The following is a 12,115-nucleotide window of genomic DNA, read 5'->3' as shown; positions in this document are numbered from 1 at the left end:
CGACGAAAGAAGCTTTAAGCCGCCCTAAAAATGACCCGTCTCACTAATAGCAGCGAGTTGCAAAGGATTCTCGGAATGGCTACATATCTTTCCCGTTTTGTACCCAACCTTGCGGACATAGTTTAACCGCTTACTTGTTTGCTGTCAAAAAAGTGGTAATTCGTTTGAAACTTTCCTCAACAGCAAGCGTTCGACAAATGGAAGGAGCTACTTTCATCTCGCCCAGTGCTAGGGGTATACGATCCTGCTAAGGAGATCATGATCAATTCTGTTTACTCCCCTTTATCCCCATCCATGGCCATGAGCCTTCCCATTAAATAAAGGACATTCAGTCAATCAATGCAGACGCTTCTTTTCTAGACTTGGGCCGTGATTCGATAGAAAGAGACCAGTGGCAAGTTTTCAGTCATCGCCTACGCCTCCAAGCTTCTATCTGACACGGGGAAACTATCTGCACAAATGGAGAAAGAGGCTTTTGCCTTTAGTTGGGCACAATCAAAGCAGTCCGCAAGCCGTTGGTACCCATATTTACGTCAGACATCTTCATGATCTTACGCCAAGGCTACAAAGACTTGAAATGCGAATGATGAGGTACCAGTACGAAGTGGTATATGTCCCTGTAAAGAACTCCTCGCGGCCGACATGCTTTCCAGAGCGCCTTTGCAGGAGACTGGCGACGTTTAGCTAGATAGCGACGTCGAGGCTCTTCTCCGCTGAGGGAGGATAAACCTCCCCATTAGCAGCACTGACTGGAGCGGCTTAAAGAAACCCTGAAAACAGATCGCGTGTGCCTATATCTTCGAGAACTCTGCACGAAAGCCTGCACCTCCAGACGAGATTTATCTCTTGACGTAAGACCCCTATACGAGGATTGTGAACAACTCACCATAGAGAACGACCTGCTACTCTACGCAGCTCGACGGGTGGTCCCACACACATGCAAGAAAGAAATTTTGATATTGTGCCTGACGGCGACTATCTTGCCCCGTAACAATATCACCAAGAAAAAAGCCCGCGCTAGGACTCCGTTTGTTGGCCTACGGTGGTCAAAGACATCGAAACTACTATAAAACATTCTCAAAAATGTGAAAAGACGTCCACAAACCGAAACAGATGCGGTGGAAAATAGAACGGCAATGTATGGGGAAGTAAAACTTATCTTATCACTATTCTCAAGGCTGCGGAAGAGGAGAGACACGCCCAAGACGTCGTGTACGAGGCATTTCTGTATGGCAACACACACATAGACACTTCTCCGGGAGATTAAGAAACAGCCTGCACTGAGGCCTGTGCACGAGGTGTGGACGTTAAGTCTTTCCTCCAAAGAGATTGCTTTTCTGTCAGGGGAAATGCTTTAGGCCGAAGCAACATGCCGTTTCTAGGCCGGTTAGCTTGGCTGCAGTGCCGCGTGCTCGCCCGACGTTCGCTGAGCACGGTAGATGCTTCGTGCTCGGGCCAGTGTTCGCCTGACTGAATAAGCGTGTCCTGTTGGCATCTCAACGAAAGGTGACTTACAAAAAAACGATTCCTCGGATTATGCGAATATGAAGCGGTATTCTTGAAACGCAGAGTGGTGCGACAACCTCAGCTAGAGAGAAAAGTGCTTCGCCAATTTACTAATGCTAAGGCTTTTCACATGCGCTTGAATGGACGATGATGCCATTTCTAAATAATTGCAAAGATGGCAGTGCAAATGTGAGTCACTAGTATTTACACTTGAAGAGTACGATATATGAGTGCAATCCTAAGCATCTGCGCCTAAAACAAAATTAGGTAAGTCATGCTCCTGAATAACATACAGTATGCTACACTTTGGACAGTCCGCTGGACAGGCCGCCCTTGGAAACTGACCCTGGCAACGTTTAACGCTAGAACCCTACCTAGTGAAGCTAGTTTAGAACTAGATGGTATGAAATGGGATGTCATAGGGCTTAGTGAGGTTACGAGGCCGAATGAGGCATATACTGTACTGAAGGATGGGCATGTACTGTGTTATCGAGATTTAGAGGAGAGGCGACAACTCGGAGTAGGTTTCCTTGTCAATAAGTATATAGCGGGTAATATAGATGAATTCTATAGTATTAATGAGAGGGTGGCAGGCAGGCCTTATAAGCGGTATAAACTGAAGCTTGTACAGGCCTATGCACCTACATGAAGTTATGATGACCAGGCAGTTGAAAACTTCTACGAAGATGTAGAATCGGCAATGCGGAAACTAAAGACGCAGTATACTGTACTAATGGGCGACTTCAATGCCAAGGTAGGGAAAAAGCAGGCAGGAGACCAGGCAGTAGGTGACTATGGCATTGGTTCTAGGAATAGTAGGGGGGAGTTAATAGTTGAGTTTGCAGAGCGCAATAACTTAATAATCATGGGTACCTTCTTCAGCAAACGGAAGAACCGGAAATGGACATGGAAGAGTCCCAACGGGGAGACTAAAAATGAAATTGACTTCATACTGTGTTCAACTCCCGCCATTATGCAAGATGTAGAGGTAATCAGGAAAGTGCGATGCAGTGACCACAAGTTTATGACGTCCCGAATTAGCCTAAATCTGAAGTAGGAACGCTACAGATTAGTAAGAAAGAAACCCATCAACGAATTAGCGGTGAGGGGGAGGGCAGAAGAGTTTAGGATCTCGCTAGAGAATAGATATTCAGCTCTAACCGAGGATGGCGACATTACCCTAGAAGCAATGGATAATAATTTCAGAGATATCATTACTGAGTGCGCTGTAGAAGTAGGCGGTAGGATACTTAGGGAGGATGCCGGTAAGCTAGCTGTCTAAGGAGACGACAGATTTGATGAAGAAACGCCAGAAAATGAAAGCTTTCAATCCAACAGACCAGATATAATTGGCCGAGATATCAAAGCTAATCAATAAGCGCAAGGTGGCCGATATAAGGAAGTAAAACATAGAGAAAATTGAGCATGCTGTAAAGAACGGGGGAAGCCTTAAAGCGGAAAGAAAAATTTGGGCATAGGCAAAAACCAGATGTATGCGATAAGGGACAAGGCCGGCAACGTCATCACGAATATGGAGAAGATAGTCAAAGTAGCCGAGGAGTTCTATACAGATCTCTAAAGTAACCAAAGTAGTCAGGACAGTAATGAGATTGGCGGTAGAGAAAAACAGTCAGACGTTCCACCAGTGACGAAGGACGAGGTCAAGAAAGCATTAGAAACTATGGAAACGGAGAAATCAGCTGGAGAGGATCAGATAACTACAGATATTTATTTATTTATTTATTTATTTATTTATTTATTTATTTATTTATTATTTATTTATTTATTTATTTATTTATTTATTTATTTATTTATTTATTTATTTATTTATTTATTTATTTATTTATTTATTTATTTATTTATTTATTTATTTATTTATTTGATCATACTGCAGACCCAGTGCAGGGTCCTGGCAAGAGGGGCAACAATTCCAAAAGAAAACAAAAAAGCATAAAGTGCAAAAACATGAACATAAAATTTACACAAGTACAAGCAAGACAGCAAATCAATGCACGGCCTTTTCTAAGGAATCAAAGTCCTGAAGGGATGATAATGGCAGGTTATTCCATTCGGTTATGGTGCACGGGAAAAAAAGAAAATTTGAAAATGTTAGTTCTGGCAAAGTAAGGTGTTAGTGATTCACTGTGCGTATTTCTTGTTGCCCTAGACGATGCCGGTTTAAGAAACAAATCAGGAGCCATTGATAATTTATTATTTTTTAGTAGAAAGAGAAATTTTAGCCTGTGTATTCTGCGCCGAGATTCAAGGGACTGTATGTTATGTTTAAGCATTAGGGTAGATGGTGAGTCAGTGCTGCGATATTTAGAAAATATAAACCGAACAGCCTTGCGTTGAATATTTTCGAGAACAATAATGTTAGTCTTAGTGTGTGGATCCCAAACAGTGCACGCGTACTCAAGTTTAGGTCTAATCATGGTGTTATATGCTATCTGTTTGACGTCGGAAGGAGCTTGTTTTAACTTATGTCTAAGAAAACAAAGGTTACGGAAAGAAGATGAGCATACAGTGTCAATATGTTTCTTCCAGCTAAGTTTATTCGTTAGTGTTACACCGAGGTATCTGTAATCTTCGACTTCTGAAAGGTTCCGGGTGGGCAGACTGTATGAAAAAGAATGGCGGTTCTCTTTGTTCGTAATCCGCATAAATACTGTTTTGTCAGCATTTAATTCCATTCCCCATTTATTACACAATTCGCTAATACCATATAAGTTAGAATTAAGTAAAATCTGGTCGCCTGGAACATTAATTTCATTATACAAAGCACAATCATCGGCAAACAATCTAATTTGAACAGGGTGAGTAATGACGTCGGTAATATATGTTTAATATATATATATTGAAGGACGGGGGGGGGGGGGGGGGAGGGATATCGTGCTGGAAATACTGGCCACCCTGTATGCGCAGTGCCTGGTGTCATCGATGGTACCGGAACCATGGAAGAATGCAAACATTATCCTCATTCATAAGAAAGGGGACTCTAAGGACCTTAAAAATTGCAGACCAATCAGCTTACTGTCTGTTACGTATAAGATATTTACTAAGGTAACCTCTAATAGAATCAGGACAACCCTAGACTGCAATCAAGCAAAGGATCAAGCAGGTTTTCGGAAACGGTACTCTACTATCGATCATATCCATACCATCATCCAGGTGTTAGAAAAATGCTCGGAAGATAACCAGCCCTTATACATAGCATTCATTGATTACGAAAAAGCATTCGACTCAATTGAAACCTCTGCGGTGATGCAGGCATTGCGAAATCAGGGGGTAGACGAGCCGTACGTGAAAGTTTTGGAAGATATATATAGTGGCTGCACAGCAACCATAGTTCTGCATAAAGAAAGTAACAAAATTCCCATAAAGAAAGGTGTTAGGCAAGGAGACACAATCTCTCCAGTACTATTCACAGCTTGCTTAGAGGAAGTATTCAGAGACTTGGAATAGGAGCCGTTAGGGAGGAGGGTAGATGATGAATACCTCAGTAATCTGCGATTTGCTGATGACATTGCCTTTCTAAGCAACTCGCGGAATGAACTGCAAATTATGACTGATGACCTAGACAGGAAAAGTGGAAAGGTAGGCTTGAAAAGCAATATCCAGAAGACAAAGGTAATGTTCAACAGCCTCGGGAAGGAACAGCAGTTTACAATAGGTAGCGAAGTACTGGAAGTAGTAGGCGAATATGTCTACTTAGGGCATGTAGTAACCGCAGATCCGGACCATGAAAAGGAAATAACAAGAATAACATTGGGATGGATCGCATTTGGCAAGCACTCGCATATTATGACTAGCAGCTTATTGGTATCGCTCAAGAGGAAAGTATACATTAGAATTGCATCTTACCTGTACTCACCTATGGGGCTGAAACGTGGAGGCTAACAAAGTGGGTTCTACTTAAGTTGTGGACAATGCAGAGGGCAATGGAACGAAAAATGGTAGGGGTAACATTATGAGATAGGAAACGTGCAGAGTGGGTCAGAGAAATAACTCAAGTTACCGACATTCTAGTGGAAATTAAGAAGAAGAAATGGACATGGGCAGGACATGTGCGAAGAGAGGATAACCGATGGTCGCTTAGGGTAACAAACTGGATTCCAAGGGAAGGAAAGCGTAGCAGGGGGCTGCGGAAAGTTAGGTGGGCGGATGAGGTTAAGAAGTTCGCAGGGTTCAAGTGGATGCAGCCAGCACAAAACCGGGCTAATTGGAGAAATATGGGGGAGGTCTTCGCCCTGCAGTCGGTATAGTCAGGCTGATGATGATGATGATGATTCTACACTTTGAAAGTGGTGAGCGACGCTTATCGAGACAAATAAGTGGGAAACTCTGCTGGCAGTCGGCGCTAATGCGAGACGAAAAATGCAATCTTTAGCACAGAACCTTCTTATTGTCGAGACGCAAATCCTTATAACTGACCCCCAAAAGGTCTGGCACTGGTCTCTTATAAAAACAAAATCTCAAGTTGAAATCTAAAGCTAAACAATAATACCTCTTTGCCTTGAGCGACTGCCTTTAACGAGTGCTTTCCTTATGCACTCCTGAGCAATATTATTTCAATTGTCTAACTCAAAAATATTCACCTAAATATGCCAAGTTTGGTAAGTAAAGATGGGAGGGTTTTCTGGATCTGACATTTTTAAACACACACAAAAAATGAATGACGGTATGGTTCGGCTGATCACAAAACACCGTGCGAAAAACAAGGGCTTCACGCCATTTGGCATCGGGGATGCCTTGTGCACAAAGCCCCAGCAGTCCTATCTTGCTCTCTATGGTCATCAACTGCGCTGTATACACATATCGAGCACATTGGAGCAACTCAGAAGCGAAGAACGTATGCACGGTTCTACCTTCAAGATATATTTACGTGACCTTCTAAAAAAGTGACCTAGTCACTCTCAAGGTCAAAGTAGAGAAAGAAAACATTGCAACGTTAACTTGCGTCGTGAATTGAATTGCATTGAATTGCAACATTATATCGTGAATGCGAGGTGGACTTTAGCGCAGTTAAGTACAGTTGATCACATATCGAGAACATGGAGTATTTCAGAAGTGGTCTAAGCACGTGTGCGCGTCTTTTATCTTCAAGGCATATTTGTGTGATGCAACATAATGACGTAGTCACTCTCAATATCAAAGTCAGGGCCAAAATTCGGTTGTATACTTCTCACAGATCAAAAGTGGAAGTAGATAATCGTGGCAAAGGGCGGAGAACATATCGGGGCATGACCTTGCTTTGTTGCACTTCAAAAGAACTACGACCAAATCTGTCCTGCTAGCTTGATCATTCTAAAACAAAAAGAAAACATAAAACGATGAATCGGATCCATGCCGAAAAAATGCGACATTATTGTCATTTTACTATCCATTCTGTACCACTTCTGAGTCCATGCAAGTTATAATTTTGTTGCTATTCTTATACAATCTTTCAGGCACCAAGCTATCCAGTTTGCTATTCTGTCTCAATTTCGGTACTGTTCAAATTTTCGTACTGTCACAATCCACTTGATTTCCTAAACCATTCTGTGCATCATTGTTGCTGTGCCCTTCTGAGCGCAGCCTCTCTCTTTATTCTCCTACAAGGAGAAGGTGGCATTAAACTCTCCTCGACATCACCTCGCAACAGAAATCGGTGGCAGTTGAAGACCTCACGTTCCTAGTGCTTGCGGTTCAATGTCCTGAAGCGCCTCAAGCTAAGGCAGAGGCCATACCTAGGACATGAGTGTTTTTACCTTAGCCTTGGTATCTAACATTCATTGATATCACACAGATTTATCATCACCACTTACGCTAAAATAGTGTTTCGTTTCATGTATACGCCGCCAGAAAACTGGCAAGATTTCTATACTACAGAGGTAAAAAAGGACAAGCAAGGAAGGAAGCCACGCAATAAGCATATTCCAGGTTTTCCAGCTTCTGTTACCAAAGTATCAAAAAACGTGTCTAGCCCCGTGAAACTAGAAGCTGTGTTTCGTAAATATTATACCACAGTTTAATTTTATTAGCTTAATGAACAATTATCTGTCTGGAACTTGAAAACCAGCTGACTGAAATGACTCCAACAAGCTTCCATTTGCGCACTTTCATTTCCCGCCCTTGGAACAACAGTGGCACATCTTCCTGATCCACATACAAGGACCCCTGGGGGACGCGACAGCAGAGGAAAGTGGACCTAGTTCTCTGAAACACGTCTTGGGGCGATTCTAAAGCAACGTCGATGTTAGTGGAATGATTCTTAACTGTGCGCGCAATTTGTAAAGGCGGGAAATAACTCTCACAAGCGGTACCGTCTTGAAAATATTTCAAGTAGTTGATATTCAAATGAATTACAACTTCTTAATAAACGCTTTGCTCGAAAGGAGGTACCTTATTACTGTTTCGTAATTTACGTTCACGAACTGAAACACATTTTATTCTTCCAAAAGCCCTGGGTGGTTCTCACGGGGCTAGAACAGGCCGTATTTTTAAAAGGTGCGTTACCTTTATTTGAAGAACCCGGTACATCAGTAAAATGAAATTAACGGTTCTCAAGTGGTGCGCACGCACTGGCCGGGACGACGTGTATATAAGTAGCTGGTTTGGATATTGAAGTGGACCCTCTTTTGGCTAGGATTTGATCTCGGACGTGCTGCACGAAATTTCGCTTTTATGAAATATTTCCACCTAAAGGAAAGCTATTCTGTCCAAAGAAATTACAACGTTTACAAATAATTTAGAATGCTACTATGTCGGCTGTACGTAGGGTTGGGATGTGTTTTTTCTGGGGCGGTACGGTGGGCCCGTGAAAAAGAGTGCATGGTGATAGCACTCTATTAATTGTGCCCTTATTTATTGTGATGTCATACTACTCAGGCAGATGCAGTAGCGTCGATATCATGTACTCAACCAACTTTCAGCACAACGCGAACACGTCAATGCTGACAGAGCGCAACATTCGACACTACTGCGTGTTTGTGATCTACATATTCCCTGCGCTTCGCGCTTATAGTGAGCCACTGTGAGTGTGCAAAAGCAAATAAAAACTAAAATTATACAGGAGCACACTAGTTATTGTTAATCTAGAACACAGTATTAGCGGCCAAACCTAGCTTTCCTTGCATAGCTGCTGACGCCCTGGTCGAACATTCAGCACGAGGGTGATGTAAACTACAAAGCCTTTGCCAAAACTAAAGAGCCTCTAGGATTTCGAAAAACTCTAGAAAAAAATCATCGCAAGCAACGTTGATGCATAGGATGCACCAGAAACTGTACATAAGGCGTGATGAAGGGGTCGAGCATTAAATTTCTTTATTATGTGACCAAAATGTATAGGGCAGACCGGGAGATGCCTCAATGAGCCCCTTATGGATGATGCTCGCAACATAATGACTAGAAAAGAAAAGAACCTTGTTTACCATAGTCTTTCGTGCGAGGCAAATATATGCAAAGCTTTTCTGGATAAATGTTTCGGGATAACAAAAGCAGAGATAGGTTAAAGCGTGGAATAACTGAAACTGAGAAAGTACATAGTTCAGGTGCCACGTGTGTTAGCATTCCTTACAGCTTCATCAGTGATAAAGAGATCGCACTTCTGTGAATGCGATAATTTTGAGCGAAACTGTTTAAGTGGTTTTTCAGGAGTATAAATGTGTTGGTTGAGAAGAATAAAGGTTGTTGGTAGTTGGCGCTCATGGTGTTACGTTCTGTTCTGTGTACCCGTCTTCTGATGCGCTACAATGTCTTGAAGCTTTGAACCAAAAAGCACAAAAAGCCTCCCTACTCAGCCTCTAGGCGTTTTTTTACTCTAATTTCTGTTACATAACGTCCGAGAAGTCGCCTGAACGAAGCGGAACTGTAGTATTCACCCTTGCGAAAGATAGAATTTCCAGATATTATGAAAGATATCCGAAAACATGGCCAAGCAGTAGCACACTCTTACTGAATAAATTCATCATCAGCATCACCATTATCATCATCTAGACTATGCCCACTGAAGGCCGAAAGCGTCTCCTATACTCCTCCAATAACTCGGTCATATGCTAGCTGCATCCACTTGACACCTGCAAACTTCTTAACCTCATCCACCCATCTTTCTGTTGCCCCCTGCTACGCTATCCTTCTCTTGGAATCCAGTTTGTTACCTTAAGTGACCATCGGTTGTCCTCTCTATGCACTACATGGCCTGGTCATGATCAATTTTTCTTCTTGATTTCCACTAGGATGTTAATAACTAGAGTTATTTCTCTGAACCATTCGTTACGCTTTCTATCTCTTAACGTTACACACATCATTTTTCGTTCCATCGTCCTCTGAGTTGTCAACTTAAGTAGAACCCTTTTCGTTAGCCTCCACGCTTCAGCCGCACAGGTGAGTACAGGTAAGATGCAACTGTTGTACACTTTCCCTTGAGCGATACAGGTAAGCTGCTAGTCATAATTTCCGAGCATTTGCCAAATGCGCTCCATCCCAATCTTATTCTCCTAGTAATTTCCCTTTCATGGTCTGAGTCTGCGGTTACTACCTATCCTAAGTAGACATATTCGCCTACTACTTCTAGTGCTTCGGTACCTATTGTGAACTGCTTCTTCCTCGCGAGGTTGTTGCACAACCTTAGTCTTTTGCATATTGATTTTTAATCCTACCATTCAGATATTCATGTCTAGGTCATCAATCATTATTTGCAGTCAAGTCCGAGTTACGTAGCGAGGCAATGTCATAAGCGAATCGCAGATTACCAAGGTATTCTCCATCAACACTTATCCCTCACTGATCCCATTCTAAGTCTCTGAATACTTCCTCTAAGCAAGCTGTGAAGAGTACAGGGGACATTGTGTCTCCTTGCATAAGAATTTTCTTTATGGGAATTTCGTAACCTTTTTTAGGCAAAACTATGGTTGCTGTGCAACGACTATAGATGTCTTTCAGCACTTTCAAATACGGTTCGTCTACAACCTGATTTCGCAATACCTGTATGGCTGCCGAGGTGTCTACTGAGTCAAATGCGTTTTTCGCATTAAATTCCGAGCATTTTTCTATCACCTGGTTGATGGAATGCATGGATATGATTGATAGTAGTGTACCCGTTCTGAAAACCTGCCAGATCTTTTGCTTGATTTAAGTCTAAGGTTCTTCTGATTGCATTAGCGAGTACCGTAATAAACACCTTATATATAGCAGACAGCAAGCTGATTGGCCTGTCATTTTTCAAGTCCTTAGCTTCCCCTTTCTTATGAATTAGGATAATGTTAGCGTTCTTCCATGACTCCGTTACCGTCGATGACACCGGGCATTGCGTATACAGGATGACCAGTTTTTCCAGAACGATATACACCCTCACCCCCCCCCCCCCGTCCTTGAACTAATCTGTAGCTACCTGGTCCACCCAGCTGCTTTCCCCTTTTCATAGTTTTTAAAGCTTTTCGCTCGTTTTTCGTAGGTCTGACCGCCGCCATGATCAATTTATGTACAGCCGCTGGTAGCTGAGGGACGAGAGTTTGTTAGAGTAATCATAGGATGTTGCGGCCGATTAATACACCAGAGTGACCAAATCCTGATCTGCTCAGGGAGTGCGTTTCTGGAGGTGCTCACCGGATATGTTGCTCCCAAAGCCTGTTGATGCAATTCCATCGCCACGCGGATGTTTCTCCTTTTTTTTTTAATCCGGTGGGGAATAGCGTGGCCCCATGATTCAAATCCTGTTTTCTCTTTCACGCGAGGTGGATGTTCTACCTCTACGCCACCACTGATCTCTTTAAATTATATCAAATTAAACACAATCACTTTGACCCGGACGAAGGATGTCGTGAGGCTACTTGCGTTATGCAAAAGCACGGTGCGCACCATGACGGCTCCTTCCTGTAACTGGTTGTGCAGAGGCGGGCAGCCTGCCTCGGGATGCGGTACCATCAGTCCCAAGACGACGCCTGCCACCACGAGCGCCAAGCCCGCAACCATGACGAAGAAGGCAGCGATAGACACGAGCAGGACGCTGCACAAAACCGAGAAACATGCATCATCAATCGAGCGCAGGAAAATGCCTTGCTTTAAAATTCAATTAGCTGCCATTCTGAAAAAGCGAATAGGTCTTACGCTCTGCAGTTAACCGTTACACATCTCAGCAGTGAACTTGCAGCATTTTGAATACGCGCCGAAAGACAGCGATTCTACAGCTTGGAACGTAGGCCACGTATGAAGTGAATTTTTGGAAACAACTTGCATGTCACCTTATGATAGGAAACATGGGCTGGGACTCCAGCATACTGCCAGCGCTGCCTAGTGGCAGTCGCGCCTCTTTCTTAGTAGTAAGGCAACGAGTGGAGGGGCGAAATGACAGCTAAATTGTCATGAAACTGAATTCATGCGCAGCGTTCACAACTGCGCGCCTACGATGAAAATGTTGCTTTCTGTCCGGGCTCCGCCTTAGCCGTAACAAAGGAATGGCAGGAGAACTAGATTCATGATGTTGCACGAGTGCGGTAGATCGTGTCGCTTCTCGCTTGTGCGTCGCTATCGACGTAGAATCGTCTGTTGTTGTCCGGTGGCTTTCGGGACATTGCTGGCCCGAGGATTAACTGCCTTCTGGGATCCCAGTGACGTCTTATACACAACCCCG

Source organism: Amblyomma maculatum, chromosome 6 (assembly GCF_055883805.1).
Source record: "Amblyomma maculatum isolate TAMU_Amacu chromosome 6, ASM5588380v1, whole genome shotgun sequence".
Lineage (NCBI taxonomy): Eukaryota > Metazoa > Arthropoda > Arachnida > Ixodida > Ixodidae > Amblyomma > Amblyomma maculatum.
The sequence above is the reverse complement of the archived record's forward strand: the minus strand, read 5'-3'. Positions refer to the sequence as shown.